The sequence below is a fragment of the Dipodomys spectabilis genome, unplaced genomic scaffold (assembly GCF_019054845.1).
Source record: "Dipodomys spectabilis isolate Male_0828 unplaced genomic scaffold, ASM1905484v1 ptg000054l, whole genome shotgun sequence".
Lineage (NCBI taxonomy): Eukaryota > Metazoa > Chordata > Mammalia > Rodentia > Heteromyidae > Dipodomys > Dipodomys spectabilis.
Window position 1 is genome coordinate 7,378,681 of NW_024870731.1, and position 24,457 is coordinate 7,403,137.

At 38.4% G+C, this 24,457-nt stretch overlaps 1 long non-coding RNA gene across 4 annotated transcripts in view; it reads left to right on the forward strand.

Moving 5' to 3' along the window:
• Positions 1-623: 623 nt before the first annotated feature.
• LOC122108051 overlaps positions 624-24,457 on the forward strand; it is a 37,064-nt gene continuing 13,230 nt past the window's right edge. For all 4 annotated transcript variants that reach the window (XR_006147457.1, XR_006147458.1, XR_006147455.1 and 1 more), the window contains exons 1-2: positions 624-1,842; positions 24,065-24,117. This is a non-coding gene — a long non-coding RNA (uncharacterized LOC122108051). The remainder of the gene's footprint in view (positions 1,843-24,064; positions 24,118-24,457) is intronic.

Here is a 24,457-nt window from a genome sequence, read left to right on the forward strand (position 1 = left end):
CTTCTAGACACTGTCCTTTACCTTTTATACTCAAAGCTGGAGCTCTAGCACTTAAGTCACAGTTCCACTTCCAACTTTTTGGTAGTTAATTGGAAATAAGAGTCTCACAGACTTTCCTTCCAAAGTTAGCATCAAACTGCAATCCTCAGATTTCAGCCTCCTTAGTAACTAGGATTACAGGGATGAGCCACTGATGCTTGCCTCTCAACGTTCTTGTATCCAGCCATTAGCAAAGTGGATCGCACCAATCCAAGGCTTCAAGTACTTGTCTCTTGAGTTGCTAAATAAACTGAAAGATACTTACAGCTGATATCAAAACAGCATGTATCGGCACAGCATGGTATTTACAATAGCAGCAGGAAACCTGGATTCATAAGTAGGGAGTGTTTATGATTATTAGAGTTCCAGGACAAAACATGGAATTCAACACCAACTTTATACTACCAAGCAGAGTCAACATGTAATAGATTGCCTTCTAGCAATAGAGTAATGGCTATATTGAACTTAGTGTCTCTTCCTGCCAGGCAAGTGTTCTACCAATTGACCGATGGACTAGTAGACCTTTTTATCATCGTTTGTTTTTCAAATGAAGTCAAACATTTTTCCCAGGTAGTCTCAAACTGTGATGATCTTGTCTCTGCCTCTAAAGTAGTTGGGATTGCTGGTATAAGCACCATATCCATGTCCCTAAAAGATGTCTTGAATGCAGATTAATACCCTAAGGGTTCCCTAACTAAGAAGTAACTGATTTTGCTCAGAAAGCCAATGCTGGAACTTGAGTGAGTGAGGGCATCTGTCCAAGTACTCAAGACATGCCCACATGTAAGGGATATTTGACTGCCAGTATCTTTCTGCCATGGCTTTGTTTTCTAGTATTCTGTGATAGATTAGTGACATAGAGCACAGCAGGTTCAAAGCAAAGAAAGAATGAGTACAAGGGCATCTTAGATGATACTCTTAGAATTATTTATGTGATCCTGTTAATTGCTTTTAACCAGAACCCTGTGACCCTGTCAGGGAATGCCTACAGACGCCCATACTCCAAGACTTTTCACTGGAAATGTGGAATTGTCACCAACTTACTTTGGCTTTTCAACCTTAAATGCCACTTTAGAAATCATCTGTCTGAGGCACCCCAGTGGGTGAGACAATGAATCACCGTGCACACAGTCCCAGTTCTCATCCCTTTCCTGGAATCCAGGGGGCACTCTGTATACTCAACTTTACTCATCATCCCCCTTCCTTAAACATGGAAAAGTTCACATTCTGTTAAAGAAATAAATCTGAGAGGAAAATTGAAAGAATTTTTCATGACTTCCTCGAGCTCCTTTATTTTGTTAATGATATTTTCTACCCAAGAAGGTGTTGTTCTCTTGGGTCTTAAGGAATGCATGCTGTCTAATACCACGAAGGAGGAAGAAGACACCAGTGTTAAATTGGCCCACTTGAGAAACTTCGTCATCAACATAGACAAGTCTCGTTAGGCTAACTCAGTGTTTTTTCATCACAATCCTGTTCTTTTGGACCCACAGTCAAACCTCTTTTCTCAGACCTTGAAATCCTCCAGGGCCTCTCTGCAGGAGAGAAGTCAGAGGTTCTCTGAGAAAGATGCAAGAGAAACAAACGCCGTGACTCTAAAGTGAAGACTCTGTTTCCATGCCCTGCCCCAGTGTAGACCGGAGGCATGACAGACTGAGTGACAGAACAGATCGCAGGAATGCATTCCATTATCTTTGGAATCACAGACCCGTAAAACATCTGGCTTCCGGGTGCATCACCAACATGTGGGCCAGCAACTCAAATCTGCTTCGTTCTGACGGAAAAGACAGTATGCTTTTATGTGTAAGTTAGAGGGAGGGGAATTTCAAGGAGTTTCTCTTATTTTCTAACGTGTCCTTTCTACGTTCTTATCATTCAGTTTCTTTCATTTACCAAATGAGATGCTTTCTTGTACAAAATGAGATTCGTTATTTATTTATTTATCTAATGATTTGTTTAGGTGCTGGCATGAAAAAAATAACTTTTAAATGTCTTTTGTTAATTGGTATTTAATATTATTGTTATGGATTGATTGATTTGCCATTGAGCTAGCTCATGTCTGTGATTCTGTAATTCTAGTCAACTTGTGAGGAGAAGATAGGAAGACGACAGTTCAAAACCAGTCTCAACAAACATGCTGGGCATGCTAATTGAGCCACATAGTCCTACATAATTTAAGTGGTGGAACTAGAAAGATTGAAATTCAAGGCTGGTCTAAGATAAAAGCATGAGACCTGATCTAACATACAAACTAAAGTATAAAAGACTTGAGGTGTGGCTCAAAGGATAAGAGTGCTTGCCTAGACAGCAGGTGGTCCTGAGTTCAAATCCTGGTACTGCCAAGAGAAAAAGAAGCGAATGAAAGTCCAAAAAGTAGATATTAAATACCTCATAATACTCAAGTCTTGAAAGTTAAAGATCAATGTGTGTTCCCTTTGAAACCTGTAGTGGAGAATCCTGGCAAGGGTTAGTCAGGGAGTTTTGAAACCTGATTGCTGAGAGGGATGGCATGTTAATAGAATAACTGAGACACAACAGGGTCTCCCTAACCCATATGCTCCACAGCTGTGCAAAGAGCCCAGGTGTGACCTTCCAAGGTCAGCATTCCCTTGTCCCATGTGTATAGAGACTTGGCAAGGCATAACCCAAGTTAATAGGCATGAACCCAGTTTTCCTGGACTGACCACTATGGCCACAGATAAGAGTTTGAGGATCTCAGGACCTCCAGTACAACACTTCTTCTTGAGCCTACTCTCCTAGAAGGTGCTATAATAAACCTGCTCCTGATTCAGTAGCTTTGTGCCACCTTTGAAGTCTTTCATGAAGAAGAGGTGTGTGGCCCTCCAGAACTGGTGGCCTGAATTTGGTGACACTTCCTTGCCTGTTTCAGCGTTCTGACATATTGTCAGCCATCTTTGCCTGCCCTTGGTCTCTGGTTGGTATCATTCCACTCTATCATCTTTTTTGTTGTTGTAAGTTGTGGGGCTTATACTCAGGGCCTGGTCACTGTCCCTGGGCTTTTTCACTCATGGCTACCTCACTACCACTTTGGGCCACAGCCCCATTTCTGGTTTTCTGGTAGTTAATTATAAGAGTCTCACAGACTTTCCTGCCAGGGCTGGCTTTGAATCATTAACTTCAGATCTCAGCCTCCTGAGTAGCTAGGATCACTCCACCATCTTCACTGCCTGTTCTAGGGGCTTGAACTCTGGTTCTGGGTTCGGTCCATGAGACCAATTTGTGCTCAAGACTAGCACTTGAGCCACAACACTACTTCTGGCTTTTTCTGAGTAGTTTATTAAAGACAAGAGTCACATGGACTTTCCTGCCTGGGCTGGCTTTGAATTGTGGACCTCAGATCTCAGCCTCCTAAGTAACTGGATTACAGGCATGAGCCACCACACAGGACTTGTCTCTGTCCTAATTTCTCCTTTTTATAAGCATACCAGTCTTATTGGGTTAGAACTCAAACTAATGACCTCGTTGCTACTAGATCAATTCTGTAAGACTAATACTTAGTATTGAGAGTTCACTATGATGTTCTAGGGGTTAGGAATTCAAGTTTCCTTTTGAGAGGCACAATTGAACTCAAAAAAAAAAAAAGGAATGGGTTGCAAAATCTGGGAACCATTGTGAAATTTTATTCACACACCAATTTTCAGGTGACTTGTTCAAAGAAGAAAAATACAAAATTCCTTGTCTAAATGGCAAAAAAAAAAAAAAGATCCATGAACCATTTTGACCATTTCTTCCTTGCCTCTCTTGCCAATATGGTCAATTTTAGTCTCAAAGAATTTTGTGATCTCTACAGGTTTGGGGAGAAGGAAGAGGCTCAAATAATTGATATTGTTCGAGATAAGGAGAATACATGAAAACGAATCATGTACCACTTAAGGACAGACTTTTATTAACTAGTCTGAAGAGAAGCATAGATCTTTTGAAATGTCACAAGATGGACATTGTAAAGTTTATAGAAAAATTAAACAATGGCATACAGTTGTGAGCTATATAAACACTTAATCTGGATTTTGTTGTTTGCTTAAACCACAAAAGAAATCAATTTTAAGCTAAATGTTTTGATCTGTGTAAATTTCCAGCTTCTTTGTATATTTGTTTCTTTATTTAGATCACTACTTAATGTTCTAAGAAAGTATAATGATGTGTAAAATGGCACTTTTATTCAAATTAATCCTGTGTGGATAATCTGTGGGATCTCTTCTAACATAGAAATTCCAAATAACATACATTTAAGACATTCACAATCAAACCCTTGTTCAGTTTTATGATTTTAACCACTATGTAAATTCATCTGCATGGATATATATATTCATTTGCACACACATGTGTATATAGACATATGCACATTATTTATGTATTGATATATAGACAAGTATTTTTCCTGCACCGCCTTACAGAACGTATTTCAGATCTTATTATCTGGCATCATTTAATTCCTGTTACTTACAATATTGGGTTTCTCCTTTTATGAAGTCTTCAATTCACAAATTTCTATCTCTCCTTCTCCCAGAGGAAATCCATCTACTCTTCATCGTAAGCAGTGACATGGGCTCAGACCACAAAGGAATGTTATTAGGAGCCAGGTGTCAGTGGCTCACACCTGTAATCTTAGCTACGAGATCTGAGGATCATGGTTCAAAGCCAGCCCATGCAAGAAAAGTCTGTGAGACTCTTATCTTTAATGAACCAATAGAAAACAGGAAGTGGTGCTGTGGCTCAAGTGCTAGAGCACTCGCCTTGAGCTGAAGCGTACAGGGACAGTGCCCAAGCTGAGTTCAAGCCCACAACCAACAACAACAAAAAAGGAATGTTATTAGGACAAACACTGCTTTCCTGAGTGAAATCAGCCCTCCATCTCTGGATTACATTTTTTCCACTACTATCTTCCCTAGGCACTTGGTTCCAGTAACACAGACTTGATATGGAATGCCTGGTATAACCCAGAGTGGTTACTCTTCTCTACATTTTATTAAAGCTCCTTTCTTTCTCTCATCTTTACTTGCATATTACGTATAAAGTGCTTACCCATCCCTTCTAATGGAATTTTTTTTCCACAGGGACCTCTCTAGTCTGAGTTAGGGTAAACACTTTTCTTTCAAGCCCTTCCAGTGCCCTGTGGATTCTAGCACCATAGCATCTACCACTGAAATAATAATTTGATTTTCAAACAGTCTGATAATATTTCTCCCTTCCTCAAATTGAAAAAGGGTAGTGAGTTGTACTTTCTTTTTTTTTTTTTTTTTGAATAAGCACCTGCCCACCAAAAATGCTCCATAAGGTTTACCATTGAAGAGAGAACTTAGAGGCATAAAAGTAACCACTCTAGCTGTTTGTCAATCATTATAAGGAGAAGAAGCTGGTCTAGAAAATGGTTCTTGGTTGAAGCCATGTTGTATAACTTTGTAAAGAATCAACGCATTAAAAGCCAGGTGCTGGTGGCTCATGCCTGTAATCCTAGCTATTCAGGAGGCTGAGATCTGAGGATCATGGTTCAAAGCCAGCCAGGGCAGGAAAGTCCATGAGACTCTTATCTCCAATAAAGCACTAGAAAACCAGAAGTAGTGCTATGGCTCAAGTGGTAGAGAACTTGCCTTGAGCTGAAGAGCGCAAGCACAGCACCTAAGCCCAGAGTTCAAGCCCCATGACCAACAACAACAACAAAAAAAAGAAGAATCAACGCATTTGTTGGGAGCCTTAATGGCCATATGCCATAAATACACTGTTCCAGAAGTAAAATTAGGGGCTAAAAGGATGGTTCATGAGGTAGAGCACTTGCCTAGCAAGTCTAAGGCCCAGTTTTGAAACTCTATTACTACACAAACTGGAAAAAAAAGAATTATGCTACTAATGGAACCTTAAAAGCACTTAATATGCATTAACTCAATTATTTTCAACCCTGACTGTACACAAGAGTGACCTGGGAGTGTTCTGAAAGTACAGGGCCAGGTCCCCAAACAAGGCAAAATCACTGCAGTGCTTACGTGGCTTCTGGGGGAGAGAAAGAGCCCTAGGAAACCCCCTGTAAGAGAATCCATTCATCTGGTTGACATGTTTTCACTGATGTTCCACAGAAGCTAAAATGTTTTCCATGTATGCACAATACAGCCAATAATTCACCAAAAGAGGCAGGGCTTTGCTCATTGTTCAGAAAGACATTGAGGCCCAAGCAGGATAATGGATTTTCTCCTGACATCTATGACACCAGGAAACTCCCAGATTTAAATTCAGGTTGATTAAAATCAGTGTTTCTTCCAGCACCTCCCACTGCCCCTGAGACCCACGTCATAGGTAACTGAACTTCTGACCTCACTCCACAACTGGGTCTGAATTTGGTTGCCTCTCGGGTTAACAAACCACAGGAGATGTGTGTGTGTGTGTGTGTGTGTGTGTCCAATAGAACAGAAGGCGAATAACAATAAGGGAAATACAAGCAGACAAAACTCAGCTACACAGAGTAGAAGAAAAGCCTCTCCAGCAACTAACTGGCTTTCATTATACCATCTGCTACTTCTTGCACCCAAAGAATAGCCAGCCTCTTTCACTTCTATTTTCTTCCTGTTCTACCTGTTTCTCTTAACCAGCCTGACAAGCATGGTAATAGATATTGTGAGTCTACTCCTAAGATTAAACTATACTACCACAAGAAAAAAAGAAAGAAAAAAGAGAACGAAGGCAGGCAGGAAGTCAGATAGGTAGGCAAGCAGGAAAGAAAGAGGAATGAAAAAAAAAGGGCATTGGTAGCCTAAACCTGTAACCTTAGCTACTAAGGAGACTGAGATTTGTAACATCTCAGTTCAAAGCCAGCCCAAACAAAAAAGTCCATGAGGATAATTAACCAGGCAAAAACGAGGCTGGAGGCATGGCTCAAGTACTAGAACAATAACCACCCAAGCAAGCCCAACCAAAATGAGAAGCCCTGAGTCCAAATCCCAGTTCTAGTTTAAAAAATAAAAAAGGAAAAAGAAGAATTTAACAGGTAAATATCATCTGTTGTCACACTGTCTTCTACATAAACATTCAAAATTTCATTAATTTGCATAAAATACTCATACACATGTTTCAGTTTTAGTCTGGATTTTATTCACTTAAGCCAACATCTCAAATTCCCTACTTAAAGATATACATTTTTTACTTTATTTTATCCTTCAATTACTTACAAATAAGCTAAACTACACTCACACTTTGAAATGTTCACAATTTTCTAAATAAAATAGCCTCTAACTGCACTCATCTTTCTAGATATTGTTTGTGAGTGACTGGAGAATTTGACAGATTTCTATGTTCTTAATACCATAAAGAAAATGTCTTCTTTTCTTGCACCAAATGGCCTCAAGCTTTTTCAGTTTCTTGCTTAGGTAGCACTCCACCAACTTCAATCATACCTTTGGCTTCTAAATACAACCCTCTAGATCTCAGCCTCCTAAGTAGCTAAGATTATAAGCATATGCCAATGGCCCTGGCCAAAAGATTTTGTTTTATTCAGTTCTGAGTAAACTGCTTATATTTTCTTGTTATCCAGTGATACTAAATTGTCTTATTTTTTGACTCATGATTATGCAAGCCACTGTTTTTCTATTGCTTCCTTTTCCACTAATTTGCCTATAATGTATCTTCATCTTAATATAAAACATTTTTTTTTCTTTTAAATCAGTCTCCATACTTTCTGCCCTACGTGTCTCAGGTTCTTTGCTCTCACCTCTCATGCCCCATGTAGTTCCTGACTGCAGACTTCTTCCTCCAGCTGGCCCCATGCTTTTCTCTGTATTTCCTTTTTGAATCCTCACATCCTCCTTCTGCCTTCCAGAATATTGAAAACTTTCATCTGTTATCAACGCAAACACCTCTAGCCTTTTCCAGCTATGGTCATGCCTTAAATTTATTTCAGTGAAAATCTTGGGAGCAAAGTCTTTATACACAGATAATCTTTATGTTATTCTGAAGTGAAGCATGATTTATTCTTGTGTGTTTGAAATAATAAATCTAACAAAAAAGTAACATTGGCTCCAAAGGATGTACACTAGTCCAAAATACCTTGAATGTGATCTCCATAAATTAAGGTTTGTAGGTAATTATTGTTGTCTACATTGGACCAGACTAACTATTCCATTGAAATAATGGGCCTTCTAAATTGTATTTCAACATGAAGAGCATGATTTATTTAGGAGCATGGTGCTTCCGCTGGAATCTTCTGGGAATTGTTGATGAGAATTCTTTTCCTTTGCCTGGAATATGTGATTCCTCCCACCATAAAACCAGACAGTTAAAATTATGTTTTCCTCCTTCTTCTGTTGCAGAACTGACTTTGCACTTTAAGTCAACTTTCCAAACTAGCTCTCTAGATCTTGCTAGATAATGGTATTATTTTGTAAAGGATTCTTAGCTTTAAAAGCTGCACACATAAAAAAGACAAACACCCTAAAGAAAATGTGCTGGTGCTGAAGACTTCTAATTACCTGCCAAAGAGATCTGGCTGCCTGCCATTCGTGGGGTGAGGATGGTAACTTGAGACAGAAATATAATGGATCAAGTGTCAGTTAAGCAGATCTCAGACATTCAATTGGAATAGACCATATTCTGTAGACCACAGCTTGCAATAGTTTAAGTCAGAAAGAATAAAGTTAATGCAAAGTTAAGACAGATATGACGTGGGTCGGCTAAATATGGAAAAGGGAGGACAAATTACACTGGAGGTATGGGATTAGCCTAGGCACACAACAACTTGATGGATGGACAAAAATCATGAGGTAGGAAGTCATGCCGTGGCTCAAAGGATAGAACACTCGCTTTGAGCTAAAGAGCTCAGGGACAGCGCCCCTGCCCAGAGTTCAAGGCCCACAAGTGACAAAAAAAAAATTCATGAGGTACTGTAGTGATTAATTATAATAATGTCAAAATAATAACAATAAGGTCAATGGACTATTACTCAGTCATAAAGAAAACTGCAATGATGTCTTGAAGAATATTACTGGAATTAGAGAACATCACATGAAGTAAAATAATTCACAGTGAAAGATAAATATTTGCATCTTCTTTCTCATAGGCAGCATCTAGATCTAAATAAAATGAATTACATGAGTAGACAATGGAGATAATTTGAGAGTGAAAAACTGTGGGAAGAGGGGATGGAAGAACACGACACAGTGGAAAGCACGTGATCAGAACACTTTATATGAATAGTGAAAATAGAATAGTGACATCTGTTAAAATTGCATAATTCAGTCAAGAGTAGGGAGGGTTAAGAAAGAGCAATAGATGGGGTGAATTTAATGAAACACCATTATGTCCATGTATGGAAATAACACAATGAAACCATTAATATACATTAATTGGAAAAAGAAATCACTCTGCACAGTACTAGAAGGATGAAATCAGTTCAGAGTAATATGCTTGGAACAAAGCCAGGCATGTACAGGATGCATTGCACTTTCAGAGACCACCATTGAGATCTATACAAGTGCAAAAACAAGCACCCTCCCCCCAATTACAGTATTTTCATGATGTATCTCCAGTGCTGATATCAGGATGATATATAGAACCATTAAAAACATCCTGTGTTCATCATGGACATATTGCCTAATAAGATAAAGAACTGAAAACAATGAATTGAAGATCACCTGGGAAGGTCAAGCATTTTAGAAAGGTTTTAAGTAAGAGGCTGAATGTGTCTCCTTTTTAAGAGAATGGCTTCAGCCAGCATTGACATGGTGGTACACATCTGTGAGATCAACTACTTGGGCAGGCAAAGAGGCAGGAGGATTTAGAGCTCAAGATTTGCCTGGGGAAAAAAAAGGTAACTGACATCATCGAAAAAACAAAAACAAGCTGGGCGCCAATGGCTCACGCCTGTAATCCTAGCTACTTAGGAGGCTGAAATCTGAGGATCATGGTTCAAAACCAGCCCAGGCAGGAAAGTCTGTGAGACTCTTATCTTCAATAAAGCACTAGAAAATTGGAAATGGCACTGTGGATCAAGCGGTAGAGAGCTCACCTTGAGCTAAAGAGCATAGGGACAGTGCCCAAGCCCAGAGTTCAAGCCCCAGGACTGACCAAAAAAAAAAAAAAATGACGCCAAACACAGCTATAATCCTATTTGGAAGACAGAGATCATGAGACAAAAGGTCATAAGACTCCATTGCAACCAGTTGCTGGGTGTATAGGTACACACCTGTCATCCCAGCTGTGTGGGGAAACAAATAATAGTATCATGTGCAGGCTGTCCAGGGTATAACGTTAGACCCTATATCAAGAATAATCCATGAAAATGGACTGAAGGCATGGATCAGGTAACAGAGAGCTAGCCATAGCCTTTAGAGATTTTCCCATTGGATTTGGGGTAGGAAGGGTGGATTAGGGTGGTACTAAGGTTTGAATTCATGACCTTGTGCTTGCTAGGAGACAGCACTCTAGCACTTGAGCCACAGCCCCACAATCCAACCAGTAGAAGTTGATAAATGACAAGAGACATGTAGAGGTTTCAGGAGACAGGTTTTGAGTCATTCTTATCTGAAGTGCAACAGGTGAAGAGTGTCTTCTCAGCTAGGTGGCTGTATGTGGAACAATAATGTTGATCAGTTCATGAATAAAGAGAAGAGAGAAATGTCTTATAGCCATGGGACAAGAAAAGAATAAGTTCATATCAGGTATAGGGATGGTATACTAACTTGTATGTGGTATCAGCTGGTTTCGTGAGGTAAGAAAGAGGTAAGGACTCAGAAATAAGGCTCAGGTAATGAGTTTAAAATATAGAACATCACCCCATTTGTTAGGAAATGGAAAGACTTGGAAAAACTTATAGTAAGTGAAGTAAGCCAAGCCCAAAGAAACATAGGTCCCATGATTTCCCTTATTTTCAATATCTAGTATATGTATGAGTCAAGCAGAAAAGGCCAGATAAGGTGATGTTAGGAAAATGAACCACCCTAAGATATGTATTTTAAATGTTTTTTTCTTTCATGCATTTGTTTCTAACGCAATTATAAGATTATTTCATTGTTGCTTTGTTTGTCCCTCCCCCACAGTATAACCCATGCTTTCACTGTATTTGATGTCGGTATAATTTGTGTAGCGGAAGGGGAAAAACAAGTCATTTAAATAAGGATACAGGTGGACCTGTTGCAACAATGAGAAGTACAAGTTATCATGTCAAAAACGAACTTTACAACTTGCGGGGGGGGGGGGGATTGGGTGGGGGGGAGGGAGGATGGGAAGGGATGGGAAGGGTAAACAAAGGAGGAGGCTACAATGCTTGATAAGAAACTTACTATCTTCCCCGTGTAATTGTAACCCCTCTGTACAGTATTTTCACAATAAAAAAGAGAAAAAAATAAAAATAAATAAATAAAATATAGAACATCATACACTTAAATTTTCAAGATGTCATTGAAGACAGCATAGTATACTTATTTTTTTAGTGAAAATAGAGAAGAAGGAGACAAATGTTCCTGCGTTAGCACTGTTGTCTCTGAAAGGGCAGGTGGGAAAGAAGTAACAAGGGCATACACGAAGTTAGAGCTGGGGGAAAAGTAGGAGAGAATGGGATTTTAGCCCCTAACAGGCCAAGGCTTTAGAAGAGAGGGATTGCCACACAAGATAATGTCTGTGCATCATTTGAAGCTGTGGCTGAAAGTAAATTCTCTTCTCTGTATGCTCAGTCTTAACATCTGTTTGATTGCAGAGCCTACATCCTACGATGGCAGGCACTGGGAAGAGATGCAAAAATCAAGTCCCTGGCCTCTGAGTGTGCATTGTATTGAGGAAGGCGGAGACATGTAATTACTACACACATGACATTAGAACAAGGGCTGTAAAGCAGGTGCATCATTAGAATCACAAGGGGAGGACTAATAAGTGTTGTGGGGGATGGGCAGGTTAGGGAAGGCTTATTAGTGGGAGAAGAGTTGTAAGTGAAGGGTACAGGGTTTTACTTCTTAAGTCTTCTCAATCGTTCCAATGAGATTCTTCTCGTGAGATTTTTATCTCACAGCTGAATGGACCTTTCTGATGCAATGCAATGACTGACTTCTTTTGAAAATCTTACCTGTATTCAAAAAGATCATGATAGTTTAACATTTAGTTTTTAGAATGTATAGTGCCTTTGGTCGAAGATCAGAGCTTTCTCATTTGTATTGGAGTGGCGACCGCCTCGACCCGCAAGGATGACGCGACAACAGGTTCTTCTTTCAGGCGGTTTATTCAGGACCTTTTACAACATCTTCTCTCTCGCTTCTTCTGCCCGCTTCTTCCCGCTTCTCCTTCCCTCTGCCCCCGAGCTCCAGTTATAAGCCTCCTGGATGGCCAATCCCGAAGCGCCACGTGGCATATACCGATAGGGCTGCAAACACGGAAGCAAACTAGGAGCCAAGTCATAGCCATATAAGCAGTTGTTTTTTACAGAGAGCACTAGTCACCGGGAAGACGGAAGGCGGGAGCCAGCGCCATCTTTGGTTGCGGCCGCGCCATGTGGCCGCGCCATTTTTGCGGCCACGCCATTTTTGCGGCCGCGCCATTTTTGCGACCACGCCATTTTTGCGACTGCGCCATTTTTGCGGCCGCGCCATTTTTACGGCTGCGCCGTCTTTGGTCGTGGTTCCCGCAGCTCTCCACACTTTTAGAATTAAAATCATGATGAAGCCAAGCTCCTATGACTCATCTCTCTAATCCCAGGTATCAGGAGGCTGAGAGCTGAGGATCTTGATTCAAAGCCTGCCTTGGAAAGAAAGACCTTGAGACTCTTATGTCTAATTAATCACCCAAAAGAGTCTGCACTAGCTAGCCTTGAGCAAAAATAAGGCACAGAGACCAGACTCTTAAGTCCAAACCCCATAACCAGTCTACATTTATGACATACACATAAACACACACACACAGAGAAGGAGAAGGAGCAGGAGGAGGAGGAGGAGGAGAGCGAGGAGCAGGAGGAGGAGGAAAAGAAAAGGAGAAATAACATGATGAATGGAGTGACCATGATCAAGATGGGATTGTATTCATAAACTGCTTTGTAAACCTAAAGTTAATTTTGAAAATTAAAAATAAATACTTAAAAATTAAAAGATATATCCATAGTATCACTGTATTAACTAATTTTCACTAGCATTTGTAACAAACTACTATACGTTTAGTGGCTTAGCAACACAAACACTAACGTAATTACCTTTGACACAATAATGATTTTATTTATTGCATTAGTTAATGAGCGTGGGATTGGGTACTGAGCATGTGGCCAGGCTAGAGATTGGGTAGTCTCCTGTTATACCTATGGGGAGTTTGCAGATCATACAAGAACCTGTGCTACATAGTGTCTTCTTTAAAACAGATATGGGTTAAAGAAATATAAAATTAGATGGCCTTCATCTTCTCCTGAAGGTAAAAAAAATACAGTCTGTGGACTGTAGAACTGATTGAAAAATGAGAGATCCAAGTATGTGGAGATTTTTGAATGTGGAACCCTTATGTGGAAATTATGGTCCATTTGCTAAACAAAATACAAACAAAAGGCCTGAAGGTTTGTTTAGATGCAAGAGTCTTAACCAGCATGCATAAGATAGTAAATCCTCAGGTTCAGTCCCTTCCTGTAACACACACAAACATAATAAGCACACACAGGAAAGAGAAAGAAAGAGACACAGAGAAAGAGAGACAGGGACAGTATATCAGTAGAATGAATGTTAATGGTATGACAGTGCAAATGCAATGAGCTATAGTGTGTGGATCTTACTCTCTAAGGAGACTGTTTTTCTTTGGTAAGTTTCCAGTTTTGTTTTGTTTTTTAATTTTATTTTATTTTATATGAGAACATACTGTACAGAGGGGTTACAATTACATGGGCAGGATAATGCATACATTTCTTACCAAGCATTGCAGCCTCCTCCTTTGTTTACCCTTCACCTCCCTTCCCAGCCTCCCCCCTCCAAGTTTCCAGTTTTTAAAGAGCCAAATTTAAAATTTTCCACATCATTTCAAATACATTATGTACATATTGATATACATATCACATCCTTCATAAGGCACTAGAAGAAAATCTGTTTTTGTATCTTTGATAGTTAATGGAGGCTATATAAATTTCTTGGTGTTTAACAATTTCCTCTTGTCAGTGTATCCTCTCTTAGTTCTATACTCAAACTCCTCTGTCTCTTTTGTAGTGGCTCACGCTTGTAATCTTAGCCTGTAATCCTCAGGAGGCTGAGATCTGAGGATCATGGCTCAAAGCTAGGAAGGACAGGAAAGCCTGTGAGATTCTTATCTCCAATAAACCACTCAGAAAACCACAAGAGGCTCTGTGGCTCAAGTGGTAGATTGAAGTTACCTTGAGCTGAAGAGCTGAGGGACAGAGCCCAGGCCCAGAGTTCAAGCCCCAAAATCAACCCCCCCAAAACTAAATAAAAATCTTCCTCTCCTATGTTACAAGATTACCTGTGATTAGAATTTGGTTCCAACCAGAAGTCTTAACATTTTCCAATTCTGGGGATTAGGGAATTAAAGCTCACTCTTCAGTCTATTTAGATCACTCTCTACACTACTTATCATATTTTGTGCCTGTGTCTATAGCATGTTATAGGAATATAAATCACTTGTTCAAAAATATAAACACTGAATGGACAAAACCATGGAGACATCAAAGACAATGAGTAAAGGAAGATATAGAAGAAGAAAAGCTAAAAACCATACCTGAAATAAAGAAAATTTTAGAGCACACAAAGAATAAATATTAAAGAAATTGACATAAGAACCCTCATAACCAAGTGAAATGAATGAAACAAAATCAGGTGCAGGCATCCCACGCCTGTAATCCCAGCTACTCAGGAAGCTGAGATCTGGAGGATTATGGCTTGAATCAAGCCCAGGAAAGCAGCCCTTGAGACACTGTCTCAAAAATAATCAACAGCAAGAGAGATAAAACCACTTGTGTCCATATCTTGGGGTTAATTTCGCTTAGCATCATCTTATATGATCATATGTACATAGCTTTTGACCATTTCTACTTGTTTTTAATGTACTTATAGTGTATTATGTGATTTTTTTTTGTTTATTTTGTATGTTGTTGGTATAACCTCTGTTTTCATTGTATGTGATTCCAGTGCCTTACGTTCTTCTAATTTGGGGAGGGGAAGGGAAGTAACAAAATGCTGAAATAAGGAGACAGGTTGACCCACTGTAATAAAGAGATGTACAAGATACAATGTTGAAAACAACTTTACAACTTGGTGAGGGAGGGAGGAGATGGGGAGGTGGAGAGGGAAAGGATGGTAGGGGAAAAACAAAGGAGGGGGTAACAATGCTCGATAGGAAATGTACACATTACCTTACTCATGTAACTGTAACCCCTCTGTACAGTATTTTTACAATAAAATATATATTAAAATAATAATCAATAGAAAGCAGAACTGGAAGTAAGACTCAAGTGGTAGAGGTCCATGGTGGTCACACCTATAATCCTAGCTACTCAGGAAACAGAGATCAGATTATTGCAGTTCAAAGCCAGCCCAGGCAGAAAAATACTTGAAACTCTTATATTCACTAAACTACTCAAAAAAACTGGAAGAGGAGTTGTGACTCAAGTGGTAGAGTGCTAGTCTTGAGTAGAAGAAATTCAGGGACAGTGTCCAGTCCCTGAGTTCAAGTCTCAAGAATGACACACACACTCAAAAAAATGTGAGGCCCTGAGTTCTTGGTACTAACACACACACACACACACACACACACACACACACAAAGCTACTGAAAACAAGACAATTTTGAAGGAGTAGGCAGGCACTCAAAGAACACCATCCACATTTATCTTCCTGGAGCAATCTACTAGAGGGTAAGCTTTAACCAAGAGATAGTGAGGGAAGCTTTGACAAACAGATTGCATTAGTCAGCCCTTGTTGCTGTAAGGAAATACCTGAGATAAGGCAGAGTAATAAGAGGAAATGTTCTATGTGATTTTTTTTGTTTCCTTTGTATGTTCTTCCCCCTATGGTATATCCCTTGTCATTGTACTTGATTTTTGGTACTCTATATCTTGTATATACATTTGTCTAATTTGGGGAGTAGAAGAGGAATAACAAAATACTGAAACAAGGTCTCAGGATGACCCATTGCAACAAGGATACCCACAAGACAGTATATTGGAAATGAACTTTACAACTTCATGCAGTGGGGGGGGAGGGGTAGTGAGGGAGGTGAGGGAAGGGATAGTGGAAAACAATAAGGGAAGGGGTAACAATGCTGGACAAGAAATGCACTCATTGCCTTACTCACGTAACTGTAACCCCTCTGTACAGCATCTTTACAATAAAATAAAGTTTAAAAAGGAAATGTTTATTTGGGCTTGTGTTTTCAATCAGGTTAATTAACCCTTTTGCTTTGGAGCCTGTGGCTAGTCAAGACATAGCATATTGAGAGTGCATTGTGGAAGAAGCTACTGACCTTATGGTGGCTAGGATACAAAGTGAAGAAGCAATGATCCCAAATCTGTATCTCCAGGAACCTAAGAACTTTCCACTAGGCTGAAGCTCTTAAAGGTTTCCTGGCCTCCAAACAATGCCACAGGCTGGAGACCACACCTTGAACAAATCAGTCTTTGGGGAACACTTATTAAAGTTACCATTCAGATATGGTTTCAATATAAAATTAAATCAAAAGATAGAAGAACAATGTGTATACATTATACATTGTTCTGAAATAAAAAGAATGCAACTATAAATGAGCTAAGGAAAGCAAAATAAACCATAAACGATTGAAACAGTTAAAAATGGCCAATCACATATAAGTCAGTAAGGAAGAAGAGAATAGGTTATTAAAATCACATGAGCAGATATAAACATAAAATCAATCTATAGCAAACATCAAATTTTCATCAATAACCGAAGTATTCCAAGCAAAGAAGACATAACAATACAGAAACACTAAGTATGATGTAATACAAATAGACGTTATGAAATAATACACAGCTCAGACCAAACATGTATCAGTCATACGTGTTGATAGAATATATTATTTGCAGTTGAAAGACAGACATTTTTAAATTGGCTTATAAAGAAACATCTGCTTCTATGTATTCATAAGAGGGTCACTTCTGTCATCCCAGCTACTTGGAAAGCAGAAATAAGAGAATCAAGAGAATCATGGTTTCAGTCCAGCCCAGGCCAAAAATAAATAAATAAATAGCAAAGCTTTTTTCTTAAAGTACACTTGGACATGGTAGATTAAACAGGACTAGCCAGGCACTGGTGGCTCATGCCTGTAATCCTAAACATTCAAGGGCCTGAGATCTGGGGATTGCATTTCAAAGCCAGCCCAAACAGGAAAGTGCAGGAGACTCTTATCTCCAATAAACAACCAGAAAACCAACCGAAAGTGGTGCTGTGGCTCAAGTGAATGTTGGCCTTGAGCTGAAGAGCTTAGGAATAGTGGCCAGGCCCAGAATTCAAGCCCTACAACTGACAAGAAACAAAAAAACAGGTCTCAAAAACATTCACATAGAGAGGTTAAAGGAGTAAACACTTAAAAGAGAATCAGAAAGACTCAATAGCTATGAGCATATGATCGTATAAAATGATGTGTATAGAAACTAACTTCAAGAAATGAAAATGAGAGATTGTTTATTTTACTTTTGTGTTTTGTTTTTCTTTTTCTGTTTTTCCCCTTTTGTCACTTCTTTTGACTTCTGTGCTTTCTGTCTTGTATGTAATTTTATTTGATTTGAGGAATATAACAGGAAACACAGAAATGGTGGCCCAAAGGATGAATTAATTTTACAGTGACACTCCCTAGACACTACCTTGAAAATGAACTATACAACTTGTGGGTAGCAAATTGGGAGGGAAAAAAAACTGAGGAAAATGAAAGACAAGATGACACTGTTCAAAAAGATAGGTACTCAGCACCTGACTTATATAACTATAACCCCTTTTCCATCATCTTTATGATAATTTTTTAAAAATAGAACAGGCTGGGCATTCTAATAGCACATACCTGTAATATCAGCTATGTGAGAGGTATAGGTAGGAGGATGTAGTTTGAAGTTGGTCCAGGCAAGAAGCATGGCATACCATCTGACAAGTAGGGAAATCCAAACCCATCTATGGAAATGAAAACTTTTTTCGGGGCAGGGAGGCTTGCCACAAGCCATGGTATTCACCTCCTGATAACTGGTCTAAGCATGTACCTGCAACCCCTCCCGACTTTCTTTAGTTTAAATTTGTCTTGGTTGGCTTATCAGCATTGTGATAATTGCTTTTTTCCCTCTTCTATGCCTTTGTCCCTTGTTTTTACCTCTTTTGAATGACTATACTTTATGTATTTCTCCCCATCTCTCTTTCCTTTTGATCATATAGGATTTGAACTCAGAGCTTGGCAAGCACACTACTGCTTATTCTATATACCCTTAACCCTTTCTACTCTAGATTTTCAAATGCCACCTACTTTGTCTTTTGAGTATTGTTAGTGTATACTTGTCTTAGACTTCAGCTCTTGCATTATGTATTTATGCAAAATCCATTTAGCCACGGGGAGCTTTTGAAATTCTCATTACTATTCCATGGGGGGAAATTATAAACTTGTTCCTGTTCAAACAAACTCTGAGAGAGTTGTCTGAGATCCTGTACATTTTAATTATTGAATCTGAACCTAACCATAATGTCTCTCTTCTCCTTTCTAACATCTGGTTGATTCAGACTAAATTGTCCCACAAATTGCCGTATTTCATTAATACTGTTATATCCTATGGCCTGTTTTGTTTTGCTTCTAGTGGTCTTTCTTTCTTTCTTTCTTTTTTTATATATAAAATAATATTTATTGAAGTGAACTCCAGGAAATGTAAACAAGAGGTTTTTGTCTTTGTTTTAAAAAAAAAAGAATAACATACCTGTTGAAAATCTAGTTGTAGGGGCTGGGAAGATGGCTCAGTGGTAGAGCGCTTGTCTTGCATGCCTGAGACCCTGGGTTCAATTCCTCAGCACCACATAAGCAAAAAGAAAAAAGCCGGAAGTGGCGCTGTGGCTCAAGTGGTAGAGCTCTAGCCTTGAGCTGAAGAGCTGAGGGACAGCACCCAGGCCCAGAGTTCAGGCCCTACAACCGGACCCAAAAACAAAACAAAAAAAAAGAAAATCTAGTTGTATGTACACACATTGGGCCAAGCCTCCATCAGGTGGCTCTCTAAAGCATATTCCCTCCAGCTTTAAACACATATATTATAAGGATGATTCCAATGTTCTTTCTTTCTAGTAACCAATGTGTGAGTCTAGATTACTTTGTTTAATTGGATCTTATCATGCTGCTTCATATTTACTTGATTTTTCCCAACTGGTTATTGTTAATCAATGCTATACATTCTTTTTTTATTGTGAAAATACTGTACAGAGGGGTTACAATTACATGGGCAAGATAATGAGTACATTTCTTATCAAGCATTGTAGCCTCCTCCTTTGTTTCCCCTTCCCATCCCTTCCCATCCTCCCCCTGCCCCACCACCCAATCCTCCCCGTTCCCCCTCCCCTTCTTTCTTTCTTTCTTTCTTCTTTCTTTCTTTCTTTTTTTGTTGGTCGTGAGGCCTGAACTCTGGGCCTGGGTGCTGTCCTTAAGCTCTTCAGCTCAAGGCAAGTGTCCTACCATAATATTATGTCTGGTTTTCTGGTGGTTAATTGGAGATAAGAGTCTCACAGACTTTCCTGTCCTGGCTGGCTTTGAACAGAGATCCCTAGATGTCAGCCTCTTGAGTAGATAGGATTATAGGTGTGAGCCACATGTGTCCAGCTGCTTCTATTGATTTTAAATGAATGTGTGATCAGTTTAGTTACAGCTACATTATCTGATGGTTTAATACCTATAGAATTTCCAACTAGCAAACTATGGATGGTAGAATCTAAAGAAAAATATGGGGTCTCAATGCTGACTAAAAATTGAAAACACTCATAGAAATGATAGAAGTTGAAAGAATCACATTAAAAGGTACAAGCTGTTTGGATTTTACAAGAAGATTTGGAAACAATTTTGCCCAAAGAGTTTATAGGAATTATGAACTCACCTAACTGAATAATTTATTCATGGAAGCATAAAGCAGCAGCAATAGAATGCAGATCTTGGAGTCTTTTTGACTTTGAGGTCTAAACAATGATAACATGCAATAAGGAAACAAGTGTTTTGTAAATATGAGTTTAATCAACCTGTCTTTATTTCACCTATGGACTAATTTCTGTATGTTGCATTAATGTAGTGCAAATTTAATATGTAATTTGGTAAATATTATGTCATATTTCTAAATCACTTAGATATTTTTAATGAAATTGATTAGAAAACTACTGCTAGCATGACCAAGACATTTTCAAAAGTGAGATTAAATAAATATGATATGAGTATGGCAAAAGTATACATACAACTAGACCAGAGAGGTAAATGACAAAACTGATCATAGTATACATAATACAGGAATGTTCTTGACAATGAACAGGGATTAAAAACACACATGCAAACTGAATCCATTGAGTGAGACGTGTTGTCCTCATGATTGACATGTCGAATTGAAACTCCTTAAAGATAGTAAGTAAATAAATAGTAAGTAAATACAAAGAATGAATCTTAAAATCTTCTGGTAACTTTTAAGAGCAATTTTGAATCAGTTGAGATTTTCATTTGTGCTAACCTGGGGCTTGAACTAAGGGCTTGGACACTGTCTCTGAGCAGTTTTTCTCAAGGCTAGTACTCTACCATGTAAGCCAAAGATTGACTTCTGGCTATTTTCCTCAAAACTCAACCTCCTAAGTTGCTAGGATGACAAGCCTTTGTCAAAGGCACCTGGCCGAAGAATTTTTTTTATCAAATAGTGAACTTTGATATAAAAAAATATGGTAACTTCTGCACCTTGGGCATTCCTCATAATTGAGCACACATTATTGTATTATTCTCCTAATTCCTACATACAATGAAGTCAAGATACATTTCTGGAACTAGATGTTATGGATAATATGTCTTGATGGTGAAAACTAAAGAAGAATTTTAGAAATATATTTGTTGGTTTCCATATAGTGTTTATTGATAGATATATAGATTCTGAGAGATTTTACCAAAGACTATGCTTACTCAATTTATAAAACAATGAAGTTAAACAATGGTTAAAACACTAAACCTAAACAAAACAGATATCCTTAGCTCTTAAATACTTTGATTTGAAAAATAGTCTTTGAAATCATTTTCTTGATTTTTATGAAGATTATCAGTGAAACTCATTAAATGCAAAACACATTTCGTTCATATATTTTCCAAATGCTATCTAGACTGCTTATCAATTTTATATTCCATCAAGAGGCTAACTGTAAATTTTAGCATGCTCAAGTCTATGAATTGCTACTGACCAAAGGAAATGAAAAGATCTTACCTGTCACATGCTCTGTAAACTTATGTATAATCTTGCTTAAAAAGAAATGTTACTTGCTTCCTTCAATATTGAAAATTTTGCAATGAATATGTATCACTTATTGATTTCCTCAAAGCATTTCAAGTCACGTAATGATACTTTCAAATATATTAAAATGTAAGAGAGAATTTCATGTTCCTATATTATGACTCTCATTGATGTCTGTCCTAGGAAAGATGTTAAAATATTTACCTATTATTAAATATTTCAGAACTTAAGGCAAGAAAAATGTTCTGTTCACACACCTTTACTAAAACTAATTTATTTCTTTGATTTCACAAAAAGTTTAAATTATATCTGTATATTAAACTTACTTTCTCAAACAGATGAAATTCAATTTGGGTCTAAAAGATTAAAAATGTTGGATATTTTAGATCTCAATACTCTACACTATGAATTTATATAAAAGGCCTGATAAGCAAATAACTCATACACTGAAATGAACACATACATTTCAGATTGTAGCCTTCTAGTAGCTTCATAGTCTTATTATTGTTTTAGTTTGGATTCTAAAGTGAACTTGTGATCCAGGGCAAATTTCCTACTAAGGAAGGTTCTAAAGATGTCTACCACTACCAGAGGAAGTTCTCTGTGATACACTCTATAATTAAAGACAAAGACATCATGCATGTCTACAAATATATTCCAAAATTAAAATCACTCATTTGTATAATACAATTTTAAAATATACAATAAATAATTTTCACTTTAGGAAACTGGTGGATAGCTCAGTGGCAAAAGACACGCTTAAAATTCACAAGGACTTGAACGTCATCTTTGACACCAAACAGACAAAACGATTACCCTTTTTCACTTCTTCAGGGAATAGAAAGAAGGGACTATACTCATGTTTGGAAAATTCTTATGAAGGAGAATTGGTATATTTCACATGCCAGTAATGTGTCAGGATGCAAATCAGAAATCATTTGCTACTTCTGAGCCTCCAAGATGTAATTCTATGAATCTATCAGAAAGAGGGACATTAAAAAATCATATTAAGTGAAGTAAGACAGACCCCAAAGAAACATAGGTTCCATAATGTCCCCCATTTGTAATAATTAGTATATGTCTAGGATAGTTCCAGCAGAGGTTCACCATAGCTCAATAGCTGTATGCATATGAACAGATAAAATGATGCTAATCAAAATGAACTACAAAATATGGAAACAAGAGGTTTGTTTTAAATTGTACTCTGTGAAGTTACTTCTTTTTTTCTTTCATTTTTTCCTTTGGTTTATTCCCTGTTGTCACTGTTTTTTATTTTGTCCCTGTGTCTTATATATATGTTTATCTGATTTGGGGAAAGAAGGGGGAATAACAAAATGGTGAGACCAAGGACAAAGGTGAACCAATGCGACAGCCATACTCATAAGACACTAGGTTGGAAATGAACTTTACTATTGGAGGGTAGGGGAGCCAGGGAGGGAAAATGGGAGAAAATGAGGCAGGGGTTAACACTGACAAGAAATGTACTCATTTTCTTACTTACATAACTAAACCCTCTGTACCTCATCTTTACAATAAAATAGAATATATATTTTTTAAAGAGAATACGATCAAATTATCAAAGACATGCTGGTGTAGACCAGAAGCCTCATCAGGGGTGAGGTTCAGAGTTTACGGTATCACCCAACCTGATGGTAAAAGAAGTCCTCTCTATAAATAGGCAGAAGCATTACAGTAGCTTTAAAATGACCCATCAGAACACATGAGACCATTCCATAGAAGGGATAGTAGAGGAAAAACAAAGGAGGAGGTAACAATGCTCAACAGGAAATGTACTTATTGCCTTCCTCATGTAACTGTAACCCCTCTGTACACTATTTTTACAATAAAAATATAAGTAAAGGAAAACTACAAGGAAGAAAACTTAAGTTACTTAGGTTACAGCCAGCACAGGGTAGAAGATAGATTGTTGTGAAGATGGGAACCACAAATATCGTATTTATAATCATATGATCCTATGGGACTAAGAAGAGGCTTAAACTTGGGCACATTTAAGTGTCTAAAACTATGCAATTAATCAAAATTTTTATACTATTCCGATCCTGTATGTAGACATGTTGGTTCTTTTAACCAAATTTCCTTTTACTCATTGGAAAGTTGTATCTTAGCTCTCCTGTTGAAGTCTCCTTGGTATGTGGTTTGATAAGAATGACCCTAGCCAGAGACCAATTGCTCATGTCTATAGTCTTAGCTACTCAGGAATCTCAGATCAAAGCCAGCCTAGACAGGCAAATCTGTAAGACAGTTACCTTCAATTATTAACAGGCAAGAGGCTAGAACTGGAGGTATGGCTCAAGTGGTACTGTGTCAGCCATGAGGGGAAAAAACAAAGAGAGTGTAAGACACTGAATTCAAGCCCCATTGCTAGAAAAAAGTATCCTTTTCTAGCCCTAGAGTTGATGTGCCAATCAGAACATTCTATGTCCAGTCCCAACTATTAGATACAGTTTACTTGGCTCTTATAAGGCAAATACAGGCTTATGGAATGTATTTACTAGAATTGTTAGGCAATGTCAGGCCTCTGTGACCTTCTTGTGAACTACCTGGGTGATTCTGATCGACACCAACATGTCTTTGATAATTTGATATTCTCTTTTTTTTTTTTTACAGTTGAATTGTATTGTCAAGGTGATGTGCAGAGGGGTTACAGTTACAAACATAAGGTAATGAGTACATTTCTTGTTAAACAGTGTTACTCCCTCCCTCGTTTTCTCCCACTTTCCCTCCTCCTAACTCCCCTCCCCGTACAAGCTGTAAGGTTCATTTCTAACATAGTGTCTTGCAAGTATCACTGTTGTGTGGGTTCACCCTTTGTACTTTGTCTCACCATTTTGTCAATCCCCTTCCTTTCCCCAAATCAGAGGCAGTAGGGCAAAGGTAGCACAGTAGGACCGAGCCAAGCAGTAAGGGAAGGAAGTGATGGAATGGAGCAAGAGATGGTGTGGATGAGGTGGTCTCACTCATAGTCAAACCATTGAAAAAAGATGGTGAATACAATTGCTA